The 24501-nt window shown below is 48.5% G+C and overlaps 1 pseudogene; it reads right to left on the minus strand.

Moving 5' to 3' along the window:
* Positions 1 to 1023: 1023 nt before the first annotated feature.
* LOC132807995 (zinc finger protein 420-like) lies at positions 1024 to 22850 on the minus strand (annotated as a pseudogene).
* Positions 22851 to 24501: the final 1651 nt, after the last annotated feature.

The following is a 24501-nucleotide window of genomic DNA, read 5'->3' on the forward strand; positions in this document are numbered from 1 at the left end:
CTGCTCAGACAAGATGAAGTTTTGTTCCTCCAATTTGTCAGAAGGGGAGTGGGAAGGGGCATTAAAATGGGTGGAGACTGGGAAGTCCGCTCAGCCTCTGCAGACCCGGCTGTGATGCTCGGCAAACCATTCCCCAAGTTTATGCTCGGTCTTCCTGATGTAGAGACGATCACAACTGGCAAAGCACAGTGGGTCAAGCAGTAGAACAGTCGTAGTTTGGGGCACAAGCCCTTCACCAGGAATGATGCGTGGATGTTCAGAGGGGCATCAGTGTCCTTCTGTGCCAGTTGTCAGACAGATGCAGCAGGAATGAGCAAGGCAAGTGGTGTGTTAGCAAGAGGAGCTGAAAATATGTTGCTGGTTAAAGCACAGCAGGTCAGGCAGCATCCAAGGAACAGGAAATTTGACGTTTCGGGCCAGAGCCCTTCATCAGGAATGAGGAGAGTTTGCCAAGCAGGCTAAGATAAAAGGTAGGGAGGAGGGACTTGGGGGAGGGGCGATGGAGATGTGATAGGTGGAAGGAGGTCAAGGTGAGGGTGATAGGCTGGAGTGGGGTGGGGACGGAGAGGTCAGGAAGAAGATTGCAGGTTAGGAGAGCGGTGCTGAGTTCGAGGGAATCGACTGAGACAAGGTGGGGGGAGGGGAAATGAGGAAACTGGAGAAATTTGAGTTCATCCCTTGTGGTTGGAGGGTTCCCAGGCAGAAGATGAGGCGCTCCTCCTCCAACCGTCGTGTTGTTATGTTCTGCCGATAGAGAGTACCTTACTCACAGATGGTTGACAGTAAGGAGGTTGCAGTCTGGAGCAAACCCGAAATGTCGATTTTCCTGCTCCTCGGACGCTGCCTGACCTGCAGTGCTTTGCCAGCACCACTCTAATCTTGTCCCTGATCTCCAGCATCTGCAGTTCTCACTTTCTCCTGTAAGAAATCAGCAGTTTTAAACCAAAAACCCGTTGCAGTTTAAAGCTGTCATTGAGAGTCTGAGCTCAGTGTGAAGTTCAGGTAATCTTTATTGTGACCCTACTTTGTTACAGCTTCAGAATCTCCCAGCAGAAAGGCGTAGAAAAAGTAGCATTTTTTTAAAAAACAGCTCAAGGTCAAAGTACAACCCCTCACTTTCTTCATTATTGGTCACCACTGAGTTGTCCCTTTGTAATTGGAGCCTTAACCTGGAGGGAGTATTGCCTCACTCAGCAATTTCAACCTGTATCCAAGTAAGTTGGATGAGCAGCGTAGAGTCAACCAGACTGCTGTGGGTCTGGAGTCACGTGTAGGCCAGACCGGGTAAAGGATGCAGCTGGGACGACTGCTCTAATAACTGCTCAAGTCTTCCCTAAAAAAGAACTGAGTGAATCAGATGGGGGTTTTCTTCCACCCCCACCCCACCAACAATGGTTTCACCGTTAGATTCTAAACTCCAGGTGTCTGACCAAATTCCAATTCCACCATCTGTCGCGGTGGGAATCGAACTCGGGAGCCACTGGAACTGGGTTGATAGTCCAGTTGGTAAAGGCACTCGGCTGTCTTTCTTTCAATCCCCCTGCAACGCCACGTGATCCCGCTGGGAGGTCAGCAAGGAGGCGGCCTGGGTAAAGGCCTTCCCGCCTTAAGGGCCTCTCCCCCATGTGGATCCACTGGTGGGTCTGGAGGTTGGAGGAATCGCTGAAGTCCTTCCCGCAGTCAGGGCAGGGGAACGGCCTCTCCCCAGTGTGACTGCGCCAATGGGTCCCCAGGGCAGACGGGAAACAAGCCTTTCCCACAGTCGCCACACTTCCATGGTTTCTCCACAGGGCGGGATTCCTCGGGTTTCTCCATGGCCGAAGCTTCAGCCCCACACAAACGCATGTGGAGCTTCTCTCCACCGTGAATTCCTCTTTCCAAACCGTATAGCTGTTACACGCTCCTCACTCAGTGCACTGCAACGGTAGGGTCTCTCATCCAGTCCCACTGCTGCTGAAAACGTACCCAAACAGGAACCAAAAAGCTTTGCTCCTTCTCACAGAATCAGAAAACTGTTGCGGTCCCAATGGATTGAATGACTGTCAGACATGGACGTCAAAGTAAGGACTGCAGATGCTGGAGAGTCAGTTAGTGCAGTGCTGGAAAAGCACAGCAGGTCAGGCAGCATCCGAGGAGCAGGAGAGTCAACGTTTTGGGCATTAGGCCTTCATCTGTTGATTTTGAAACTTCCATCTTCAGATCCTGAAATGTAAAAAGAGATTACAAAAGGTCATCACTGTCAGTGCAGGGTAGGAATTCTGAACAAGGAATTCTGCGGAAAGTTCTTTTCTTTTGTTATTCCACAAAATTGAAAGCACCATCCCACTCTCTCTTCCCCTCTGTTCTCACTCTGATCTAACTCATTCCCCTGAAGGTGCTGATTCAGGATCTTCCAGGGGCAGAAAAGCAAAAACGTCAAGACTGACATCTCTCTGAATTTTGGATAACTCCACCTGAAAGTTAATATCTTTCACAACATTGGGATACTGCTGAGAGGTGAGGAGGTCTGATTTTGGGAAGCAAAAAAAAAGATAATGAGTTTGTGCCAATCCCTTCCCTTCAGAGAATCCCCAGAGTGTGAAAGCAGGCCACTCAGCCCCACAAATCCATACCGACCCTCTGAAGGGTAACAGACCCACACCTATTCCCCTACCCCTATTGCTCAACTTTTACTCCCTGATTAATGCACCTCACCTGCACATCTCTGGGCACGGTCAATCCATTCTAACCTGGACAAAGTTAAAAATCACACCACCAGGTGAGTGTTCAACAGGTTTATTTGGAAGCACTCGCTTTCAGAGCGCTGATCCTTCAGGTAGTTGTGGAGAATAAGATCATAAGACACAACTTATAGAAAAACGTTATAGCGTCCTGCCACCGAAATGATATATTGAACAAACCTGGATTGTCAAGTCTTTCATCTTTTAGACTGGGTTGCAGCTATCATTCACATGTAAATCCCAGACCTTCCTGCAAGGCACCTTATCAAGATAACTCGAGGTTTTACCGCAAAATGTGACATCTCAGTTCAGACAACGCATTAAAGGTGTGAGGTCAGAGTCTGTCTGTGTCCCAGTCTTGAGTCAGACTGGTTCTATTTCCAAAGTGGAATTTACAAAATATTACATGGATTGACTGCTTACAGATTGTGTATTTCTTTGAGCAAAATGCAATGTATCTGCAAATATCATTCTGCAAATACAAATAGAGCCCTATTTCTGGTTTACCTCCTAATGAATAAACATTAAACGCGAGCACCTATTTATTTCTAATGTTGTTTCATTTTTCTTGTTTGATTCCCTGCTGTGACTACACTGTGCCTGGATGGTTCACAGGCTGGGAGATTGTGGGTTGGGACTTGATTGACTGAATGTTTTATTGTCCCAGAAGGTGTAAAGGGAGGTGGCGGGGGGTGTCAAAGCTTCAGCAGAAATCCAGCAGAGCTGAGAACAGACCGACATCCACATGCCTTTTAAATGTTGTAATTGTGGTAGTCTCCACCGCTTCCTCGAGCAGTTCGTGCCATACATGCACCACCCTCTGTGTGAAAAGGTTGCCCCTCAGACCCCAGTTAAATCATTCTGCTCTCACCTCAAACAAACGCCTTCTAGTTTTCTTGGACTCCCCTACCCTGGGGAAAAGACCTTAGGTTTCCTCCCACTATCCATGCCCATTACAAAGGTCATTAAGTTTACCCCTCAGCCTCTGATGCTCCATGGAAAATGTCCCTGGCCTATTCAGCCTCTCCCTATAGCTCAAATCTTTTCTGACCCCTTTCAAAGTTTCATAACATCTTTCCTACAGCAGGGAGACCAGAACTGAACGCAGTATTCCAAAATTGGCTTAACCAACATCCTGGACAGCCACAACATGACCTCCCAACTCATCTACTCAATGCTCTGACCAATAAAGGCCATCCTACCAAATGCCTCATTCATTATCCTGTCTACCTGAGACTCCACTTTCAAGGAACTATGGACCCTGCCCTCCAAGGTCTCTTTGTTCTGCAACACTCCCCTTAACTGTGTCACTCCTGCCAGGATTGCTTGACCAAAATGCAACAACTCCCATTTCTCACCATTTAATTCCATCTACCACACTTTGGCCCATCCGATCAATTCTAATTTATAGCGAACTCACTTTTCTCTCTCATTCTCTAGAAGCTGAAAATCTCCATCCCACACACTCTCCCTCCATTCTCAGTTTACTGACCCTAATCCCTGCTGTACCTCATCCTGAAGGGTCTGGTTCATGCTGATTCATAGGCCCACACTCGGGAGGGGTGGTGGGTGTCGGGGGTGGGGGGAGGTCTAAATGAAACCTACATAATCCTGAACAGCCCAGACAGAGTGGACATTGTGAAGATGTTTCCATTGGTAGGACAGACTCAGACCAGAGGCACAGCTTTAGAGTAAAGGGAAGTCCTTTTAGAAAGGAGAAACTTCTTCAGCCAGAGAGCGGTGAATCTGTGGAATCTATTTCCATAGAAGGCTGTGGAGGCCAGGTCACTGGGGATATTTAAAACCGAGACAGATAGGTTCTTGAGTATCAAGGGGATCGAGGGTTACGGGGAGAATGGGGTTGAGAAACCTAGCAGCCACGATTGAATGGGGTGATTAGACCTGATGGACTGAATGGCCTAATTTCTGCTCCTCTGATTTAGGGTCTCTTGCTGTCCTGGACACAGAGAGAGAGAGTTGGGAGCAAGACTAGGCCATTCGGTCTTTCGAGTCGGCACCAGCATTGAACAATTCATAACTGGATATGAATATACCTACAGCTAGGTGGATAGGCTGGGACTTTTTTTCACTGGAACACATGAGGTTGAGAGGTGACCTTAAAAGAGGTTCATAAAATCCTGAGGAGGGTAGATGAGGTGAACCGCAGGTGTCCTTTCCCTAGGATGGGGGTTTCAAGATTAGGGAGCAAATGAGGAAGGGGAGTGGAGAAAGATTTTCAAAAGACTGGAGTAGCGCCTTTTTTTTTGAGAGTAGTTTGTGTGTGGAATCAATGTCCAGACACGGTGGTGGATGTAGGTACAGTAACAAGGTTTAAAAGACATTTGGATAAGGACATGAATAGGAAAGGGTCAGAGGGATATGGGCCAAATACACACAGGTGGGACTAGTTTAGTTTGTGAACACAGTCAGCACGGTTTAGTTGGACTGAAGGGTCTGTTTCTGTGTTGTCTGACTCTGGAACTGTTCTAAACTGGGCTTAAAACCATTTTCTTGCCTTCCTCCATAAACATCCACTTCTTTCTTGTTCAAAGATCAGATTAACTCAGCCTTGAATTTATTCAAATGACCCCCTAACTGCAGGATGACATCCCCATTTCTGAACTCAATTCCTCTTACTAATTCCTGATGAAGGGCTTGTGCCTGAAACTTTGACTGTCCTACTGCTCGGATGCACCTTGAATGAATCTACCGTCCCTTCCTCTGCTGGCAATGCGTTCCAGGCACCTATCACCCTCTGAGTAATGTACTTTCTGTGTGCATCTCCAACATGATGTCCCAACTCCTGTACTCAGCATGTGAACAATGAAGGCAAGTGTGCTGAACACCTTCTTCAACCCCGTCTACCAGTGATGTAACTTCCAAGAACAATGAACCTGAACACCTCCAGGTCTCTGTTCTACAACATGACCCAGGGCCCTACCATTACCTGTTCAAGTCTTGCCCTCCTTTGTTTTAGCAAAATGCAACCCTCACTTATATCCATACCTCTCTCATACACACACGCTCTCTCTCAGACATACACATACACCACCCCCTCAACACACACCCTCTCGCAGGTTCATACTCCATCACAATCTCACTTTATCAAGCAGGCACACATGTAAATACACACTCACAGCGCACAATCTTATACACAAACTCTCACACACACACTTCCCTGAAGGGAGTTTCCCCGAAACGTCAATTTTCCTGCTCCACGGATGCTGCCTGACTTGCTGCAGCACCACACGCTCGATTCTAAACTTATTACCCTCTAGTTCTGGACTGCCCCATCCAAAGGAAAATACCACGTCTATTTACCCTATCCATGCCCTCATGATGATATAAAAGTGTATAAGGTCACTCCTCAGACTCTGGCAAGCTACGGAAAACAGTCCCAACCTGAACTTCTGTCTCTCCTCACCCGGGTCACCCAGACACATACCTGAGGTCGCAAAGTCTGCTCCCTCTCTGGATTCACTCCAGTTGCTACAAGTGAGCCTGCTCCGTCATTCATTAAGATCATGGCTGATCTATCCATCGTTTCATCTTCTCCTCCCTGCACTGTCACAAGGAACAGCACAAGGTTTAATAAAAACAGTGAGGGGTAAACAGCACAAGGATTAAAAAACACAGTGAGGGGTAAACAGCACAAGCGCCAGTAAAAGCAGATGGAAAGTGAGTGTAAAATGTGACTATGACAGGACAGGCCCCACATTCCTTCCCCTCCGTTCCCGCTACAACCCCCCCCCCCCCCCACACACACACACACACACACACACACCCTGCCTCACCTTTCACCTCCCGGGCCCAGTACCTTCCAGGTGGCCCCATAGTTGACACAGGGGCCGCCCCACGACCAGTAGAACTCCACCACCCAGGCGCCCGACGAGTTTAGATTAGAGTGTAGGTTAGGGAGAATTGGCTGTGCTAAGTTACTCATAGTGACCAGGGATGTACAGGTTAGGGTGGATTGGCCATGGGAAATACGGAGTAAGGGGTTGGGTATGGGTGGGATACTGTTCAGAGGGCCAGAATGAAATAGATGGGTTGAATGGCCCACTCCCACATTGTCGGAATTCGAGACCCTCCCCACCAAGAGGCATTTTATCTGCATCTATCCTGTCAAGCCCCTTTCAGAATTCTACTGGTTTCAATAGAGGTATGCAGCCCAGAAACAGACACTTCAGTCCAATTCGTCCATGCCCACCAGGATTCCAAACTAAACCAGTCCCACTTGCCTGCATTTGGCTCATATCCCTCTAAACCTTTCTATTCATGTACCCATCCAAATGCTGTTTCAATGTTGTCACTGTACCTGCATCTACCACATCCTCAGCAAGTTCATTCCACATGTAAATCACCCTCTTTCAAATCGTTGCCCCTCCGCTTCCTTTTAAATCTCTTTCCTCATATTTAAAAAAAGTCCCCTAGTTTTGAGTTCCCCTACGCTCAGCAAGAGCCATTTTCTATTCACCTTCCCTCCACTCCTCATGATTTTATCAATCTCAATGAGGTCAACCCCCAACCTCCTGTGCTGCAGTGAATAAAGTCCCAGCCTCTCCTTATAACTCAAACCCTCCAGTCGTTACAACATCCTGGTAAATCTTTATTAAACCCTCATTAATCGTATTCTTCCTATTACAGGGCCACCAGAACTGTACTCAGTACTCTGAAAGTGGCCTCACCAACATCCTGTACAACCTCAACATGATGTCCCAACCCCTATACTCAATGGTGTGAACAATGAAGGCAATGTTGCAAAATGCCACCTTAACCACTCTGTCTAGCAGTGATGCAACTTGCAAAGAACTATGTACCTGAACACCGACTCCCCCCACCTCCATGTCTATCTGTTCTCTCACATGACTCATGGCCCAACCATTATTTGTTCAAGTCCTTGTTTTAGCAAAAATGCAACCCCTTGCTTTTATTAAGCTTCTCTCTCACACACATACTCTATCTCTCAGACAGACACACACACACCCCTCAACACTCTCTCACACTCACAGCATCATACTCCATCACACTCTCACTTTCCCAAGCATGCACAACACACTTCTGTGCACACTCACAGACAAACTCACATGCACACACTCATTCTCTCATGCACACACACACACACTACTCTTTGGGGTGAAATTGTATTGGCAGAATTATATTTGCAGATACAGTCAATTTTGTTCAAAAGCACACAATCTGCAGGCAGTCAATCCATGTAACATTTTACAAATTCCGACTTTGGAAACAGAACCAGTCTGATTCAAGATTGGAATACTGACAGACTCAAATCTCACACCTTTAATGCATTGTCTGAGCGGAGATGCCTTTTTTTTAATAAAACCTTATGTCATCTCAAGAACATTGTTACATATTAATGAACCAAAGCCCGCACCCATTCTAAGGGATGAAGAATATCTAAGTTTGTTCAATATATTCTATCAGTTGCATGACACTGATCTTTTGATATAAGTTCTGTGTCTTATGATGCTGTTCCATGAGGCTTATGTGTTGATGAGGCAAGATGGTACAGATGAGGCGATAGAGAATTTCAGATCACCGAGGAAGGATTTAAAGAGAGAGTTAAGAAGAGCAAAGAGAGGACACGAACAGTCTTAGGCAAATAGAATAAAGGAGAACCCTAAAGCTTCCCATAGGCATGTGAGGAATAAAAGGTTGATTAGGGTAGGAATAGGGCCAGTCAAAGACAGAAGTAGGAAGTGGAGTGTGGACACTGTAGAGATCGGAGAGGTGCTAAATGAACATTTCTCATCGGTGTTCACTCAGGAAAAGAATGAGGTACGAGATATTAGACTCGAAAGTATCAAGGTTAGTTACACACAGGTGTTATCAATTCGAGAAGGAGTGAAAGTAGACAAGTCCCCTGGGCTGGATGGGATTTATCCGAGGATTCTCTGGGAAGCTAGGGAGGAGATAGCAGAGCCTTTGGCTTTGATATTTGAGTCGTCATTGTCTACGGGTTTAGTACCTGAGGACTAGAGGATTGCAAATGTTGTGCCCTTATTCAAGAGAGGGCATAACTACAAATTGAGGGGTGATAGCTTTAAGACAGATGTCAGAGGCAAGTTCTTTACACAGAGAGTGGTAAGGGCGTGGAATGCCCTACCTGCTAAGGTAGTCAACTCAGCCACATTAGGGAGATTTAAACAACCCTTAGATAAGTGCATGGATGATTTTGGGATAGTGTAGGGGGACAAGCTGAGAATAGTTCACAGGTCGGCGCAACATCGAGGGCCGAAGGGCCTGTTCTGCACTGGATTGTTCTATGTTCTAAACTTTGTGCAGGAGGCTGAAAGAAATGAGCAGCTTTAAAACAAAAACCTCTTGGAGCTCAAAGCTTTCAATGAGAGTCTGAGCCCGGTGGTAAGTTCAGGTAACCTTTATTGCAACCCAACTTTGTTACAGCTTCAGATCCCCCCAGCAAAAAGGCAGAGAAAAAGTAGTTGCTTTTTGAACAGCTCAAGGTGAAAGTGCACACACCACACCTCCCCTGTTCCCCCCCCCCCCCACCCCCCTCACTGTCTTTACTATTGGCCAGCACCAAGTTGTCCCTTTGTAATTGGATCCTTGGTACAGCCGTAACCCGGAGGAAGTATTGCCTCACTCAGCAATTTCAACCCATACCCTGTCTCCAACTAAGTTTCTCTCCGCTCTTTTGCCAGTGGGGGGGGGGGGCAGTGTAGAGTCAACCAGACTGCTGTGGGTCTGGAGTCACGTGTAGGCCAGACCGGGTAAAGGATGCAGCTGGAACGACTGAGTGTATCCTTTCCCACAATGGCGGTTCCCTTCCCTAACAAGGGAGAGAGGGAATCAGATGGGGGCTTTCTCCCCCTACCACCCCCTCCCTGAAATGATCTCATTGTTAGATTCCAAACTCCACATTTCTGACCGTATACCAATTCTGCCATCTGTTGTGGCGTGATTCAAACCCGGGAGTCCCCGGAACTGGGTTGATATTCCAATCGATAATGGGACTCGGCCGTCACTCCTTCAATCCCCCTGCGATGGCACGTGAACTCGCTGGTGTCTCCGCAGGTGGGAGAAGCAGGTGAAGCCCTTCCCGCACTGAGAGCAGATGTACGGCCTCTCCCTGGTGTGGATCCGCCGGTGGGTCAGCAGGGCGGAGGAAGTGCTGAAGGCCTTCCCACTTCCGGGGCAGCTGAAGGGCCTCTCCCTGGTGTGGACACGCTGGTGCCTCAGCAGGGTGGAGACCTGGGTAAAGGCCTTCCCGCACTGAGAGCAGGTGTGCGGCCTCTCCCCGGTATGGACCCTCCGGTGGGTCAGCAGGTCGGAGGAATACCTGAAGCCCTTCCCGCACTGAGAGCAGGTGAACGGCCTCTCCCCGTGTGGATCCGCTGGTGTCTCCGCAGGTTGGAGGAGCAGGTGAGGCCCTTCCCGCACTGAGGGCAGGTGTACGGTCTCTCCCCCGTGTGGACACGCTGGTGTCTCCGCAGGTTGGAGGAGCAGATGAAGCCCTTCCCACACTGAGAGCAGGTGAACGGCCTCTCCCCGGTGTGGACGTGACGGTGACTCCGCAGGGTGGTGGAATCGCTGAAGGCCTTCCTACACTCAGGGCAGCTGAAGGGCCTTTCCCCCGTGTGGACAAGCTGGTGCCTCAGCAGGATGGAGGCCTGGGTAAAGGCCTTTCCGCACTCTGGGCAGCTGAAGGGCCTCTCCCCAGTGTGGACCCGCTGGTGGGTCAGGAGGTTGGAGGAACAGGTGAAGCCCTTCCCGCACTGAGAGCAGGTGAATGGCCTCTCCCCCGTGTGGACATGCTGGTGGGTCAGCAGGGCGGAGGAATTGCTGAAGGCCTTCCCGCACTCAGGGCAACTGAAGAGCCTCTCCCCCATGTGGCCCCGCTGGTGGGCCAGCAGGTGGGAGGAATACCTGAAGGCCTCCCCGCAGTCAGTGCAGGGGAATGGCCTCTCCCCGGTGTGACTGCGCCGATGAATCTCCAGGGCAGACAGGAAACGGAAGCCTTTCCCACAGTCCCCACACTTCCACGGTTTCTCCACGCGGCAGGATTCCTCAGATTTCTCCATGGCCACAGCTTCAGCTGCACACAAACACGTGTAGAACCCCTCCCTGCCGTGAAATCCCCTTCCCAGGCCGTATAACTGTTTCAGGCTCCACACACAGTGCGCTCCAACAGTGGGGTCTCTCGTCCAGTCCCACTGATGCTGAAAATGTCCTCAAACAGGAACCAAAAAGCGTTGATCCCTCTCACAGAAATCACAGTCAAAAACAGCTGCTGTCCCGATGGATTGAGTGACTGTCAGACATTGACATCAAAGTGAAGACTGCTGACGCTGGACAGTCAGTCGAAACATTTGGCACTGGAAAAGCACAGCAGGTCAGGCAGCATCCGAGGAGCAGGAGAGTCAATGTTGCGGGCATAAGCCCTTTATCCGTTGATTTTGAAACTTCAGTCTTCAGATTTTCAAATACTCTGCAAAAAGAGATTACAAAAGTCATCACTATCAGTGCAGGGTAGAAATTCAGAACAAGCAACTCTACTTTCTGTGGAATATTCATTTGCTGTTCCACAAAATTGAAAGCACCATCCCACTCTCCCTTCCCCTCTGTTCTCACTCCGCTCAAACTAATTCCCCTGAAGGTGCTGATTCAGGATCTTACAGGGACAGAAAAGGCAAAAGCATAAATACTGACATCTCTCTGAATTTTGGATGCCTCCACCTGAAAGTTAATATCTTTCACAACACTGGGATCCTGCTGAGAGTGAGCAGGTCTGATTTTGGGAAGCAAAACAAAGTGTCAATTCAGGGTGAACCTGCAATGCAGCTTCTTGAGGAAGGACCAGACACAAAATGGTTAACGACTCCGGGAAGGTGGGAGCAAAATGAGACATCAAGGCATTAACACCGACACACTTCAGTCAAACTCTTCTGCTCCCAGTCAGGGCAAAACATGCTCTGAAAGTCCAGACTTCACAACCACATTGCTTCTGCTTTCACTGAATTAGAATCTCACAGCACGGAAACAGACCCTTTGGCCCAACCTGCCCAGATATCTGAAATTAATCTAGTCACGTTTGCTATCACTTGGCCCCTATATGGGCCGGGTGCTGGCAGCTGGGACTAAATTGGGTTGGCTATCTTGTCAGCAAGGACGAGTTGGACCGAAGGGTTTGTTTCTGTGCTGTACATCTCGATGACTCCAGTTGCATTTGCCATCACCTGGCCCTGACCCATCTGAACCCTTCATATTCAGATGCCCGTCCAGGAGCGTTTTGACATATCATCGTACCAGCACCCACCACTTCCTCTGGCAGCTCACGCCATCGCTCAAGCGACTCCACGTTGAAAGTGTCTGGTCTGGTGCACCAGATGACATCAGGATAATCTCAGATCGTTCCAGATCGCATCGATACTCAGTCAGTGGCTTTCCCGATCAGGATGTTGTACGTGATCATACAGGTCAGTGGGTAGGTGATCCCCCACCTCTTAGTTCAAGTATCTCTACGAGAACTCCCTTGCTGGAGGGTCCCTTGGAGACACTTCAACTGGACTTCATTGAGTTGTAGAAATGAGTTGAGTTGCTGTAAATATGTTTTGCTTATTGTTGATGTCTTTTCTAAGTGGATTGAAGCCTACCCTCCTCCTAACGCGACTGCTGAGTCTGTGGTGAAAACTTTGTTTAAGGAAATAATTCCTTCAGTATACCTGCGTGCATTAGCTCAGACAATGGACCACACTTTGTAGGTAATATTAACGGAGAACTCTGTTCCCAGCTTTGTATTTGTCGGCAACTGCATGGTGCTTATCATCCTCAGGCGGCCGGCCTTGGTGAATGTTTTAACCAGAGTCAAGACTAAACTTGCCAAATTAATGGCTGAGTCTGGCCACTCCTGGTTATGCTAATCCCTGTGGCCTCATTCCAGATGGGATCCATGTCTGTGAGCAAGATACGACTGTCTTCAGCTGAGAATCTCTCTGGTCTCCCTCTCCGTACCCCTTGGAACGATTCGGCTCCCTTCTCAGTCCACCTCCACCACATGACCGAAGAAATGGTTGGTTATGTTCTTGCTTTAACTAGTGTTATGCGTGCCTATCACTCCCAGGAGCGTGCGGCCTACAGCGATGTTCCCTCCCTTTCAGCCTCGTCACGGGTAGAGCCTGGTTCGTTGGTGCTCGTCAAGACCTGGACTTGCAAAGGTCTCCAACCTTGTTGGGATGGCTCCTTCCAGGTTTTACTTCCCATCCATACGGTGGTCAAAGTCGCTGAGCACTCAGCTTGGGTCCAACTGCATCATTGTAAATTGATTGACTGCACCAATCAAAAGTGGGGAAGAGGAGGAGAGAATACTGGAATCCCAACAAAAGGAGTGGACCCTGTCCAGTTGGGTTTTTGAATTTTGCTGTTGTTCTAATGTTAATCTTATTACAGATACTTGAACTAAGAGGAGGGACATGGGGGGGAATCGCCTATCTCCTCACCTTTCTCATCACATACAACATCCTGATGGGGAAAGCCACTAAGTATGGATGCGACCAGGAATGATCAGAGATTATCCACCACCCATGCTGAGGAGATGTCGTCCAGTGCACCGGACCAGACGCCTTTGACGTGTGGGACGTGATGAAGATTGATTATTGCAATGGACACTTACATCAGAAAGACCAGATGGTCCACCTGGACAGTAGAAATCAGTGGGAGTTACCATGTCGTTACCATGGTTTTTTGATTTTACCTGCAGACGCAAGCCTAGTGAGGATAAAAATGGTCAACCCCGTTATTATGGTAAATATTTTAAGGATGCCTGGGAACACCATCCCATTTTGCAGGACGGGCCGACTCGAGAAAAGGGAAGCTTGATCGGGGAAACTCCACAATCCGCAAACAACTTATTTATACAGGCCCACAGAACGCTCTTCACCCCAGAGGCAGGAGTATGTTACTCCTCTCTATCAGGAGATGACTTACTTGCCCAGTCCCCAGTCCCCGATTCCATACTATTCATCAGTCTTCCTGCTGCCGACCCTGCGAAGTGAAATATCACGTTCCAATACCTCCGGTCTGTGTGTACAAACAGCTGGAGTAACACTGGCTGGGGTACAGCAGGCCTTATGCGGTACATGAACCTGGAACGGAACCCTTCCCTTGCGCATTTATAGGCCTTTTCTCTTTTCAGAATCTGATATTGTCACCAAGACCATGTACAATAGAGCTAAGGGAGAGCCCAATGGGAACAGCATTCTGAGGACCATTGTCTCCTATACAGTGCGGGTGCTCGAATCACTTGGCCCATTTTTTACAGCGCTCAAGCGAATCCTCTTGCAAAACATCGACCCTTTGCTCCTGTATATCTGACCAGACCCCCTGCTGTAACATTTCAGTAACCTATTTTGACAAACTCTCCCTAATCTACCCCAAATCAGACTATTATTTCTTCAGCTGAGGTAAAGCTACCAATTTCCTTGTCATGGATGGCAAAGATGTCCCTCATAACATCAATATCGGAGCCCTTGTTCCCACAACAGTACCTTGTCCTGGTCAGTGGACAAGTCGATGGAACCTCCATCTGAGGAGAATGCAGCGGTCGGTCTCAGCCAACTTTACTCCGACTGGAAGAATCCCAATGGACTGGGTGACAATACAGGACACCCAATAGGCTGGGGAATCCAGAATACCCTGAGGTTGGAAGGATCGGCAGGGGTGACAAGTCAAAAGAACCGCAATTCCCTCATTTGTGGCCTGACCATTCGAGGAAATAAAGAGGCTCTGGAACAGAGTAACCTGGGATTATCAGACCTGTGTCTTTACTCTATGCAGAATCGGTATGGCCTAGACAATATACTCGCCCAGGAGGGTGAGGTCTGCACCACTGTCCAAGATAAATGTACTATGGGCATTCCCGATCTAACTGGCAATATTACTAAGATACAAGAAGAGATCCAGGTATTCCTTGACAGAATGACTGAAGGGACCAGTTGGGGAAACTGCAGGTCGGGCTGATGGTACAATTGACATATCAATTTAGCTATTTATGTTTGTTGGTATTGGTATTGTTAGGTATTTAATTGCTCGGCTTATGAGGTCCCTTAGAAATATAGATTTGCCCCAGAAGATGCTCCTTTTGCGATCCGATGGCTCACCCACATGTGTCGATGGCGATGATAAATATGACCAGATGAGCTGCGAAGATGGTGGTGCCGCTCTACAGGATGTTGATGGCTGGACCACCTTGAAGGGCATTCGTTTGGACTAGCCTTCTCTTTCAGTGATCGCGGTGCAATCAAAGGGAGGAATGAGGGTGTGGGCATCTGGGTGATAAAGTCTACAGCCTTAAAACTTGTCATTAAACATTTAGACTAAAATGTAATGCTGAATTATTGAACACATTTACTGCACTAGAAAATAAACAGGCAGGAAGGCTGAGAAAGAGGAGAGAACTTAAAGATAGGGACACCTGGGCTCACCAAGTGATAACAGGATGCTGTAAGGCAATTAAGAAGGTTTGCCTCAGCATCGGTGAATCTGTGTGAACAGGACACCAAGTGATAACATTCACAGCCGTTCCCTTGTGAGACCATTTTAGTGCTGAGGCTGTTGAATCCCGTAGAAAATTAACTCTTAGTGCTTATCTGCTCTGGATTGTAATGAATGGCATTTTGGGACTTTATGATGATATTGAGTAGCCATTACTGGTTATTAAATACAAACTCTGTAAAAGGAAATACTGATAAAGTTTGACCTTACTTGCTGCAGCCGAGACTCCAGCGGAGGCAATAGGCCGCGGACACACTTCCGTCTTCGGGACGGCCTCGGCCCCGCCCCCTCCGGCGCCAATGAGACTTGTAAGTCCCGCCCCCTCTGAACGCCTCACGTAAACCCCGCCCCTTCCGAACGCAGCGCGTAAGTCCCGCCCCTTCCGAGGGAAGCTCGTAAACCCAGCCCCTTTCGAAAGCGGTCGTAAGCCCTGCCCCTACCGAACGCAACACGTCATTCCCGTCCCTTCGACCGCTGCACGTAAACCCCGCCCCTTCGAGACAAAGCCCTGTCTCTGGGAACCAAAACACTTTTCCCCCTCGCGCACCAAACCCCGCCGCTTCGCCTCGGTCCACGTGCAAGTCAAAACAACGCGCACCCGCCCACAAAGCCGCGCGCCTCCAGGCTCGACGCGCTGCACCGACCGCTGAGCCTCGCCCCCTCCCCGTACGAGCGCGCCAGCCTCTCGAGTCACGCCCCGCCCATGAGCAGCGCCCTCCCGCTAAAACCCGCCCCCCAGGATAAACCCCGCCTCTCCTGGTAAACGCCGCCCCCCAGGTGTATGTAGAAGCACTAGCTTCTGCAGCGCTGCTCCTTCTGCGGGGAGCTGTGCTGCAGGATCATAAGACACAGAATTAATAGCAACAGATCACAGCGTCATGCAACCGACGCAATATTTGGAACAAACCTGGATCGCTGCTGAGTCCTTCATCTTTTAGAATGGGTTGCAGGTTTCAGTTCATCAATATATAAATTCCAGAACTTTAGATCAGATTCCCTACAGTGTGGAAACAGGCCCTTCGGCCCAACAAGTCCACACCGACCCGCCGAAGAGCAAAACACCCAGCCCCATTCCCCATCACCTAACACTATGGCGCAATTTAGCGTGGCCAATTCACGATAGAAGGTGTGTTGGGAACGAACAAGACTCGCGGTTGGTGTGTTGCCTCCCAGGTGGCAGGGTGCGTGATGTCTCAGATCGTATCTTTGGAGTCCTGAAGGGAGAGGGTGTCCAGCCTCAAGTCATGGTCCACGTAGGTACCAACGACATAGGGTAGAAAGAGGGATAGGGATGCAAGGCAAGAGTTCAGGGAGCTAGGGTGGAAGCTGACGGCTAGAACAAACAGATTGGTTATCTCTGGTTTGTTACCCGTGCCACGTGAAACCAAGGCAAGGAATATGGATAGATATCAGCTGAACCCATGGCTGCAAGGATGGTGCAGGAGGAAGGGTTTCAGATTTTTGGATAATTGGGGTCATTCTGGGGAAGGTGGGACTTGTACACACAGGACAGTCTTCACTTGAAGCAGGGTGGGAAATATCCTGGGTGGGAAATTTGCTGGTGCTATTCGGATGGGTTTAAACCAGCTCAGCAGGGCGATGGGAACAGGGGGTGTAGCTGCAGTCCACAGGAGGATGAGAGTAGGGAGGACAGGGACAGGATTTCAGGGTCACAGGAATGTGCAGGCAGACAGCGAAGTGGTTTGAACTGTGTCTACTTCAACGCCAGAGTATCTGCAATAAGGTAGGTGAGCTTGCAGCACGGCTAGGTACCTGGGACTTGGATGTTGTGGCCATTTCGGAGACAGGCATAGAGCAGGGTGAGGAATGGATGTTGCAGGTTCCAGGGTTTTGATCTTTCATTAAGAACAGGCAAGGTGTCAAAAGAGGGAGAGGGCGTGGCTTTGTTAGTCAAGGATAGTATAACAGTGGCTGACAGAACTTTTGATGAGGACTCGTCTACTGAGGTAAGAAGCAGGAGAGGAGAGGTCACACTGCTTGGGTTTTTTTTAAAAATAGGCCTCTGCTGAGTTCCAGGGAGGTGGAAGAGAGGATTAGCAAAATTATTCTGGGTAGGAGTGAATGGAACAGGGTGGGCATTATGGGGGACTTTAACTTCCCCAACATTGACTGGAAATGCTTTCACTCTAGCATGTCGTATGGATCAGTTTTTGTCCAGTGTGTGCAGGAGGGTTTTCTGACACAGTATGTCGAAGGGCTGACAAGAGGGGAGGTCACACTGGATCTGGTGCTTGGTAATGAACCAGGCCATGTGTTTGATTTAGTGGTAGGTGAGCACTTTGGAGAGAGTGACCATAATTCAGTTAGGTTTCATTTTGCGATGTAAAGGGATAGGAACATGCCACAGGTCAAGAGTTATCGATGGGGCAAGGGCAATTATAATGCAATTAGGCAAGACTTAGGATGCATAGAATCGGGTAGCACAATGCAGGGGATGGGGACAATTGAAATGTGGAGCTGGTTTAAGGAATAGACAGTGTGTCCTTGATAGATATGTCCCTGTCAGGCAGGGAGGAAGTGATAAGGTAAGGGAACTGCAGTTTACAACAGAAATTACATCTCTTGTTACAAAGAAGAAGGAGGCTTATGTGTTCATGAAGCGAGATGGTTCAGATGAGGCGATGGAGAGTTCCAGATCACTGAGGAAGGATTTAAAGAGAGAGTTAAGAGCAAAGAGAGGACATGAGCAGTCTTGAACACATAGAATAAAGGAGAACCCTAAAGCTTTCTGTAGGTACGTGAGGAATAAAAGGATGATTAGGGTAGGAATAGGGCCAATCAAAGACAGAAGTGGGAAGTTGAGTGTGGGCCCTGTGGAGATTGGAGAGGTGTTAATGAATATCTCTCATCAGTCTTCACTCAGGAAAAGGAGAATATTGTAGAGGAAAAGAATGAGGTGCAGGATATTAGACTCAAAAGGATTGAGGTTAGTTGCACACAGATGTTATCAATTCTAGAAGAGTGAAAGTAGACAAGTGCCCTGGGCCGGATGGGATTTATCCAAGGATTCTCTGGGACGCTACGGAGGATATAACAGAACCTTTGTCTTTGATATTTGAGTCGTCATTGGTACTAAACCCGTAGACAGAGTGGAGGATTGCAAATGTTGTGCCCTTGTTCAAGAAGGGCAGCAGAGATGACCCAGGTAAGTATAGACCAGTGAGCCTTACTTGTATTGTAGGAAAGCTTTTGGAAAGAAATATTAGAGATAGGATTTATAATCATCTAGCAAGCAACAATTTGATTTCAGATAGTCAACATGGTTTCCTCAAGGGCAGGTCATATCTCACAAATCCCTCAGTTTTTTGAGAAGGTGACCAAGCATGTAGATGAGGGTAGAGCAGTTGACGTGGTACATGGACCTCAGTAAAGCCTTTGATAAGGTTCCACATGGCAGGCTGTTGGAGAAAATGCAGAGGCATGGGATTGAGGGTGAGTTTGCAGTTTGTATTAGAAACTGGCTTTCTGAAAGAAGGCAGTGAGTGGTGGTTTATGGAAAATATTCAGCCAGGAGTCCGGTTACTAGTGGTGTGCCACAAGGATCTGTTTTGGGACTACTGCGGTTTGTCATTTTTATAAATGGCTTAGACGCAGGCATAGGTGAATGGATTAGCAAATTTGCAGACAACACTAAAGTCGGTGGAGTAGTGGACAGTTTGGAAGAATGTTACAGGGTGCAGGGGGACTTGGATAAACTGCAGAATTGGGCTGAAAGGTGGCAAATGGAGTTCAATGCAGCTAAATGTGAGGTGATTCACTTTGGGAAGAATAACAGGAAGGCAGTAATCTCGAAGTCCACATGCATAGATCCCTGAAAGTTGCCACCCAGGTGGATAGTGCTGTTAAGAAGGCATACGGTGTGATCGGTTTCATTCGGAGAGGGATTGAGTTCCGGAACTGCATTATCATGCTGCAACTATACAAAACGCTGGTGCAGCCACACTTGGAATATTGTGTATAGTTCTGGTCCCCCTATTTCAGGAAGGATGTGGAAAACATTGGAAAAGGAGCAGAGCAGATTTATCAGTTTGTTGCCTGGTCTGGAGGGAGGGTCTTATGAGGAAAGGCTGAGAGACTTGGGTCTGTTCTCATTGGAAAGAGAAAGGCTAAGGGGGGATTTGATAGAGACATACAAGATGATCAGAGGATTAGATAGGTTAGACAGAGAAAGACTTTTTCCTAGGATGATAACGTTAGCTTGTACGAGAGGGCATAACTACAAATTGAGGGGTGATAGCTTTAAGACAGATGTCAGAGGCAAGGTCTTTACACAGAGAGTGGTAAGGGTGTGGAATGCCCTACCTGCTAAGGTAGTCAACTCAGCCACATTAGGGAGATTTAAACAATCCTTAGATAAGTGCATGGATGATTTTGGGATAGTGTAGGGGGACAAGCTGAGAATAGTTCACAGGTCAGCGCAACATCGAGGGCCGAAGGGCCTGTTCTGCGCTGGATTGTTCTATGTTCTAAACTTAGTGCAGGAGGCTGAAAGAAATGAGCAGCTTTAAAACAAAAACCTCTTGGAGCTCAAAGCTTTCAATGAGAGTCTGAGCCCGGTGGTAAGTTCAGGTAACCTTTATTGCAACCCAACTTTGTTACAGCTTCAGATCCCCCCAGCAAAGAGGCAGAGAAAAAGTAGTTGCTTTTTGAACAGCTCAGGGTGAAAGTGCACACACCACACCTCCCCTGTCGATAATGGGACTCGGCCGTCACTCCTTCAATCCCCCTGCGATGGCACATGAACTCGCTGGTGGCTCTGCAGGTGGGAGGAGCGGGTGAAGCCCTTCCCGCATTCGGGGCAGCTGAAGGGCTCTCCCCGGTGTGGATCCGCTGGTGGGTCAGCAGGTTGGAGGAGCAGGTGAAGCCCTTCCCGCACTGAGGGCAGGCGTACGGTCTCTCCCCCGTGTGGACACGCTGGTGGGTCAGCAGGTTGGAGGAACTGCTGAAGGCCTTCCCGCACTGAGAGCAGGTAAAGGGCCTCTCCCCCGTGTGGACCCGCTAATGCCTCATCAGGGAGGAGACATGGGTAAAGGCCTTCCCGCACTCGGGGCAGCTGAAGGGCCTCTCCCCTGTGTGGACGCACCGGTGGATCTGCAGGTTGTAGGAATAGCTGAAGGCCTTCCCACACTCAGGGCAGCTGAACGGCTTCTCTCCTGTGTGGATCCGCCGATGGGCCAACAGGGCAGAGAAAAATATGAAGGCCTTCCCGCACTCAGGGCAGCTGAAGGGCCTTTCCTCCATGTGGCTTCGCTGGTGGGCCAGCAGGTGGGAGGAATGTCTGAAGGCCTTCCCACAGTCAGTGCAGGGGAATGGCCTCTCCCCGGTGTGACTGCGCCGATGAGTCTCCAGGGCAGACAGGACACGGAAGCCTTTCCCACAGTCACCACACTTCCACGGATCCTCCATAGGGCGGGATTCCTCAGGTTTCTCCATGGCCACAGCTTCAGCTGCACACAAACACGTGTAGAGCCCCTCCCTGCTGTGAAATCCCCTTCCCAGGCCGTATAACTGTTTCAGGCTCCACACACAGTGCGCTCCAACAGTGGGGTCTCTCGTCCAGTCCCACTGATGCTGAAAACGTCTTCAAACAGGAACCAAAAAGCGTTGATCCCTCTCACAGAAATCACAGTCAAAAATTGTTGTGGTCCCAATGGATTGCGTGACTGTCAGACATTGACATCAAAGTGAGGACTGCAGACGCTGGAGAGTCAGTCAAAAAATGTGGCGCTGGAAAAGCACAGCAGGTCAGGCAGCATCTGAGAAGCAGGAGAGTCAATGTTTCAGGCATAAGCCCTTCATCTGTTGATTTTGAAGCTTCAGTCTTCAGATTTTCAAATACTCTGCAAAAAGAGATTACGAAAGTCATCACTATCAGTGCAGGGAAGAAATTCAGAACAAGCAATTCTACTTTCTGCAGAATATTCTTTTGCTGTCCCACAAAATTGAAAGCACCATCCCACTCTCCCTTCCCCTCTGTTCTCACTCCGCTCTAACACACTTCAGTCAAACTCTTCTGCTTCCCAGTCAGGAGAAAGTGAGGATTGCAGGGCTCTTCAGGGCTCACACCCGAAACATCGATTCTCCTGCTCCTTGGATGCTGCCTGACCTGCTGCGCTTTCCAGCAACACATTCCAGTCAGGGCAAAACATGCCCTGAAAGTCCAGCCTTCAGAACCACACTTCTGCTTTCACTGAAGACAATTAGAGTCACACAGCACAGAAACAGACCCTTTAGCTCAATCTGTCTGAGTTGACCAGATATCCTAAATTAATCTAGTCATGTTTGCCATCACTTGGCCCCTATATGGGCCGGGTGCTGGCAGCTGGGAATATATTGGGTCGGCTATCATGTGCAATAGAGCTAAGGGAGAGCCCAATGGGAACAGAATTTTGAAGACCATTGTCTACCAGATGTATAGCACAGAAATAGTTCCTTCAGTCCAACTCATCCATGCCAATCAGATATCCTAAATCAATCTAGTCCCATTTGACACCACATGGCCCATATCCCTCTAAACCCTTTCTATTCATATACCCAGTGAGATGCCTTTTAAATGCTGTAATTGTACCAGCCTCCACCACTTCCTCTGGCAGCTCAATCCTTACATACACCACCCTCTGAATATAAGGGCCCTTTTAAATTTCCCCCCCAACCCTAAACCTATTACCCTCTAGTTCTGGACTCCCACATTTCAGGGAAATGCCTTGTCTATTTATCCTATCCATGCCAGCTGAAAATGTGTTGCTGGTTAAAGCACAGCAGGTTAGGCAGCATCCAAGGAACAGGAAATTCGACGTTTCAGGCATAGGCCCTTCATCAGGAATGAAGAAGGGCTTATGCCCTAAACGTCGAATTTCCTGTTCCTTGGATGCTGCCTAACCTGCTGTGCTTTAACCAGCAACACATTTTCAGCTGTGATCTCCAGCATCTGCAGACCTCATTTTTTACCCTTTCCTATCCATGCCACTCATGATTTTATAGAAATCTGTAGGGTCACGCCTCAGCCTCTGGTACTCAACGGAAAACAGCCCCATCCTGATCAGCTCAAAGCCTGACAACATCCATGCCAATCTTTTCTGAACCCTTTCAAGTTTCACAACATCCACGACATCCTTCCTACAGCAGAGAGACCAGTACTGCACACAATATTCCAAATATGGCCTAATCAATGTCCTGGACAGCTACAACGTAATCTCCCAAATCCTGTACTCAGACGATTGGGAAAGTTTTCAAAACCCACAAAAGACAACCGGGAAAACATTGAGGTATCAACACCGGGAGGAAGTGGAGAAGGGAAAGGAAGCCAAAAGTGCTGGAGCCAAGGCAGAGGAAGAACACAGGATGCACAGCCGGCTTGAGGCTGCATGTGCTGTTGCATTTACTTGTGGAAAGCGGGTGCATTGTGAAAAGGAAAACAGAAAAGATATCTCCTCCTCCCAATCTCTGTCCTCCTCACCTGGGAATTAAGTCCCATACCTGAGTTGACAGGGTCTGCTCCCTCCCTGGATTCACTCCCGTTGCTACAAGTGAACAGATTTTCCCGCCCCAGGGTTTGCCCAGACGGAGGGATGTTCATTCAGTGTCACTTCCGCGTTGTGACGTCACGGAAGGAGCGGGTGGGCGTGGCCAAGCTGGGCGCACGCACTGCGCCTGCGTTGTCCTGCACCGATTGTTAATATCCATTCGCTTCTGAGAATCCCCACAGAGTGGGAGCAGGCCACTCGGCCCAACGAGTCTACACTGTCTTTAAATCCTTCCTCGGTGATCTGTAATTCTCTATTGCCTCATCTGTGCCATCTTGCCTCATCAACACATAAGCCTCATGGAACAGCATCATAAGACACAGAACTTATATCAAAAGATCAGTGTCATGCAACTGATAGAATATATTGAACAAACTTAGATAGTCTTCATCTCTTAGAATGGGTGTGGGCTTTGGTTCATTAATATGTAACAATGTTCTTGAGATGACTTAAGGTTTTATTAAAAGAAAGATATCTCCGCTCAGACAATGCACTAAAGATGTGAGATTTGAGTCTGTCAGTATTCCAATCTTGAATCAGACTGGTTCTGTTTCCAAAGTCGGAATTTGTAGAATATTCCATGCATTGACTGCCTGCAGATTGTGTGTTTTTTGAACAAAATTGAATGTATCTGCAAATATAATACTGCCAATACAATTTCAACCCATAGAGTAGTGTGTGTGTGTATGTGTGTGTGTGCGCGCATGAGAAAGTGAGTGTGTGTGTGAGTGCGCAGAAGTGTGTGTGTGCATGCTTGGGAAAGTGAGAGTGTAATGGAGTATGAGCCTGCGAGTGTGAGAGTGTGTTGAGGGGTGTGTGTGTGCGCGCATGAGAAAGTGAGTGTGTGTGCATGTGAGTTTGGGTGTGAGAGTGCGCAGAAGTGTGTGTGTGCATGCTTGAGAAAGTGAGAGTGTGAGAGAGTGTTGAGGGGTGTGTGTCTGTCTGAGAGATAGAGTATGTGTGCGTGAGAGACGCTTAGTAAAGGCAAGGGGTTGTACAGATAATGGTTGGGCCATGAGTCGTGTTGTGGAACAGACAGACATGGTTGGGGGGTGGGTTCAGTAGATAGTTCTTTGGAAGTTGCATCACTGGTAGACAGGGTGGTTAAGAAGGCATCTCGCAACATTGCCTTCATTGTTCATACCATTGAGTATAGGGGTTGGGACATCATATTGAGGTTGTACAGGATGTTGGTGAGGCCACTTTCAGAGTACTGAGTACAGTTCTGGTGGCCCTGAATTAGGAAGAATACTATTAGAGAGGGTTCAATAAAGATTTAACAGGATGTAGTAAGGACTGGAGGGTTTGAGCCTCGCCCCGCCTACTAGCGTGCGTTCCTTTCACGAGACACGCCCCGCCCATGAGCAACGCCTTCCCGCTAAACCCCTTTTGGAAGCACTAGCTTCTGCAGCGCTGCTCCTTCTGCGGGGAGCTGTGCTGCAGAATCATAAGACACAGAATTAATAGCAAAAGATCACAGCGTCATGCAACCTGGATCACTGCTGAGTCCTTCATCTTTCAAAATAGTTTGCAGGTTTTAGTTCATCAATATATAAATTCCAGAACTTTAGATCAGATTCCCTACAGTGTGGAAACAGGCCCTTCGGCCCAACAAGTCCACACCGACCCGCTAGCCCCATTCCCCGTCACCCAACACTACGGGGCAATTTAGCGTGGCCAATTCACCCGAACTGGCACGTCTTTGG

The sequence above is a fragment of the Hemiscyllium ocellatum genome (genome assembly GCF_020745735.1).
Source record: "Hemiscyllium ocellatum isolate sHemOce1 chromosome 27 unlocalized genomic scaffold, sHemOce1.pat.X.cur. SUPER_27_unloc_3, whole genome shotgun sequence".
NCBI lineage: Eukaryota > Metazoa > Chordata > Chondrichthyes > Orectolobiformes > Hemiscylliidae > Hemiscyllium > Hemiscyllium ocellatum.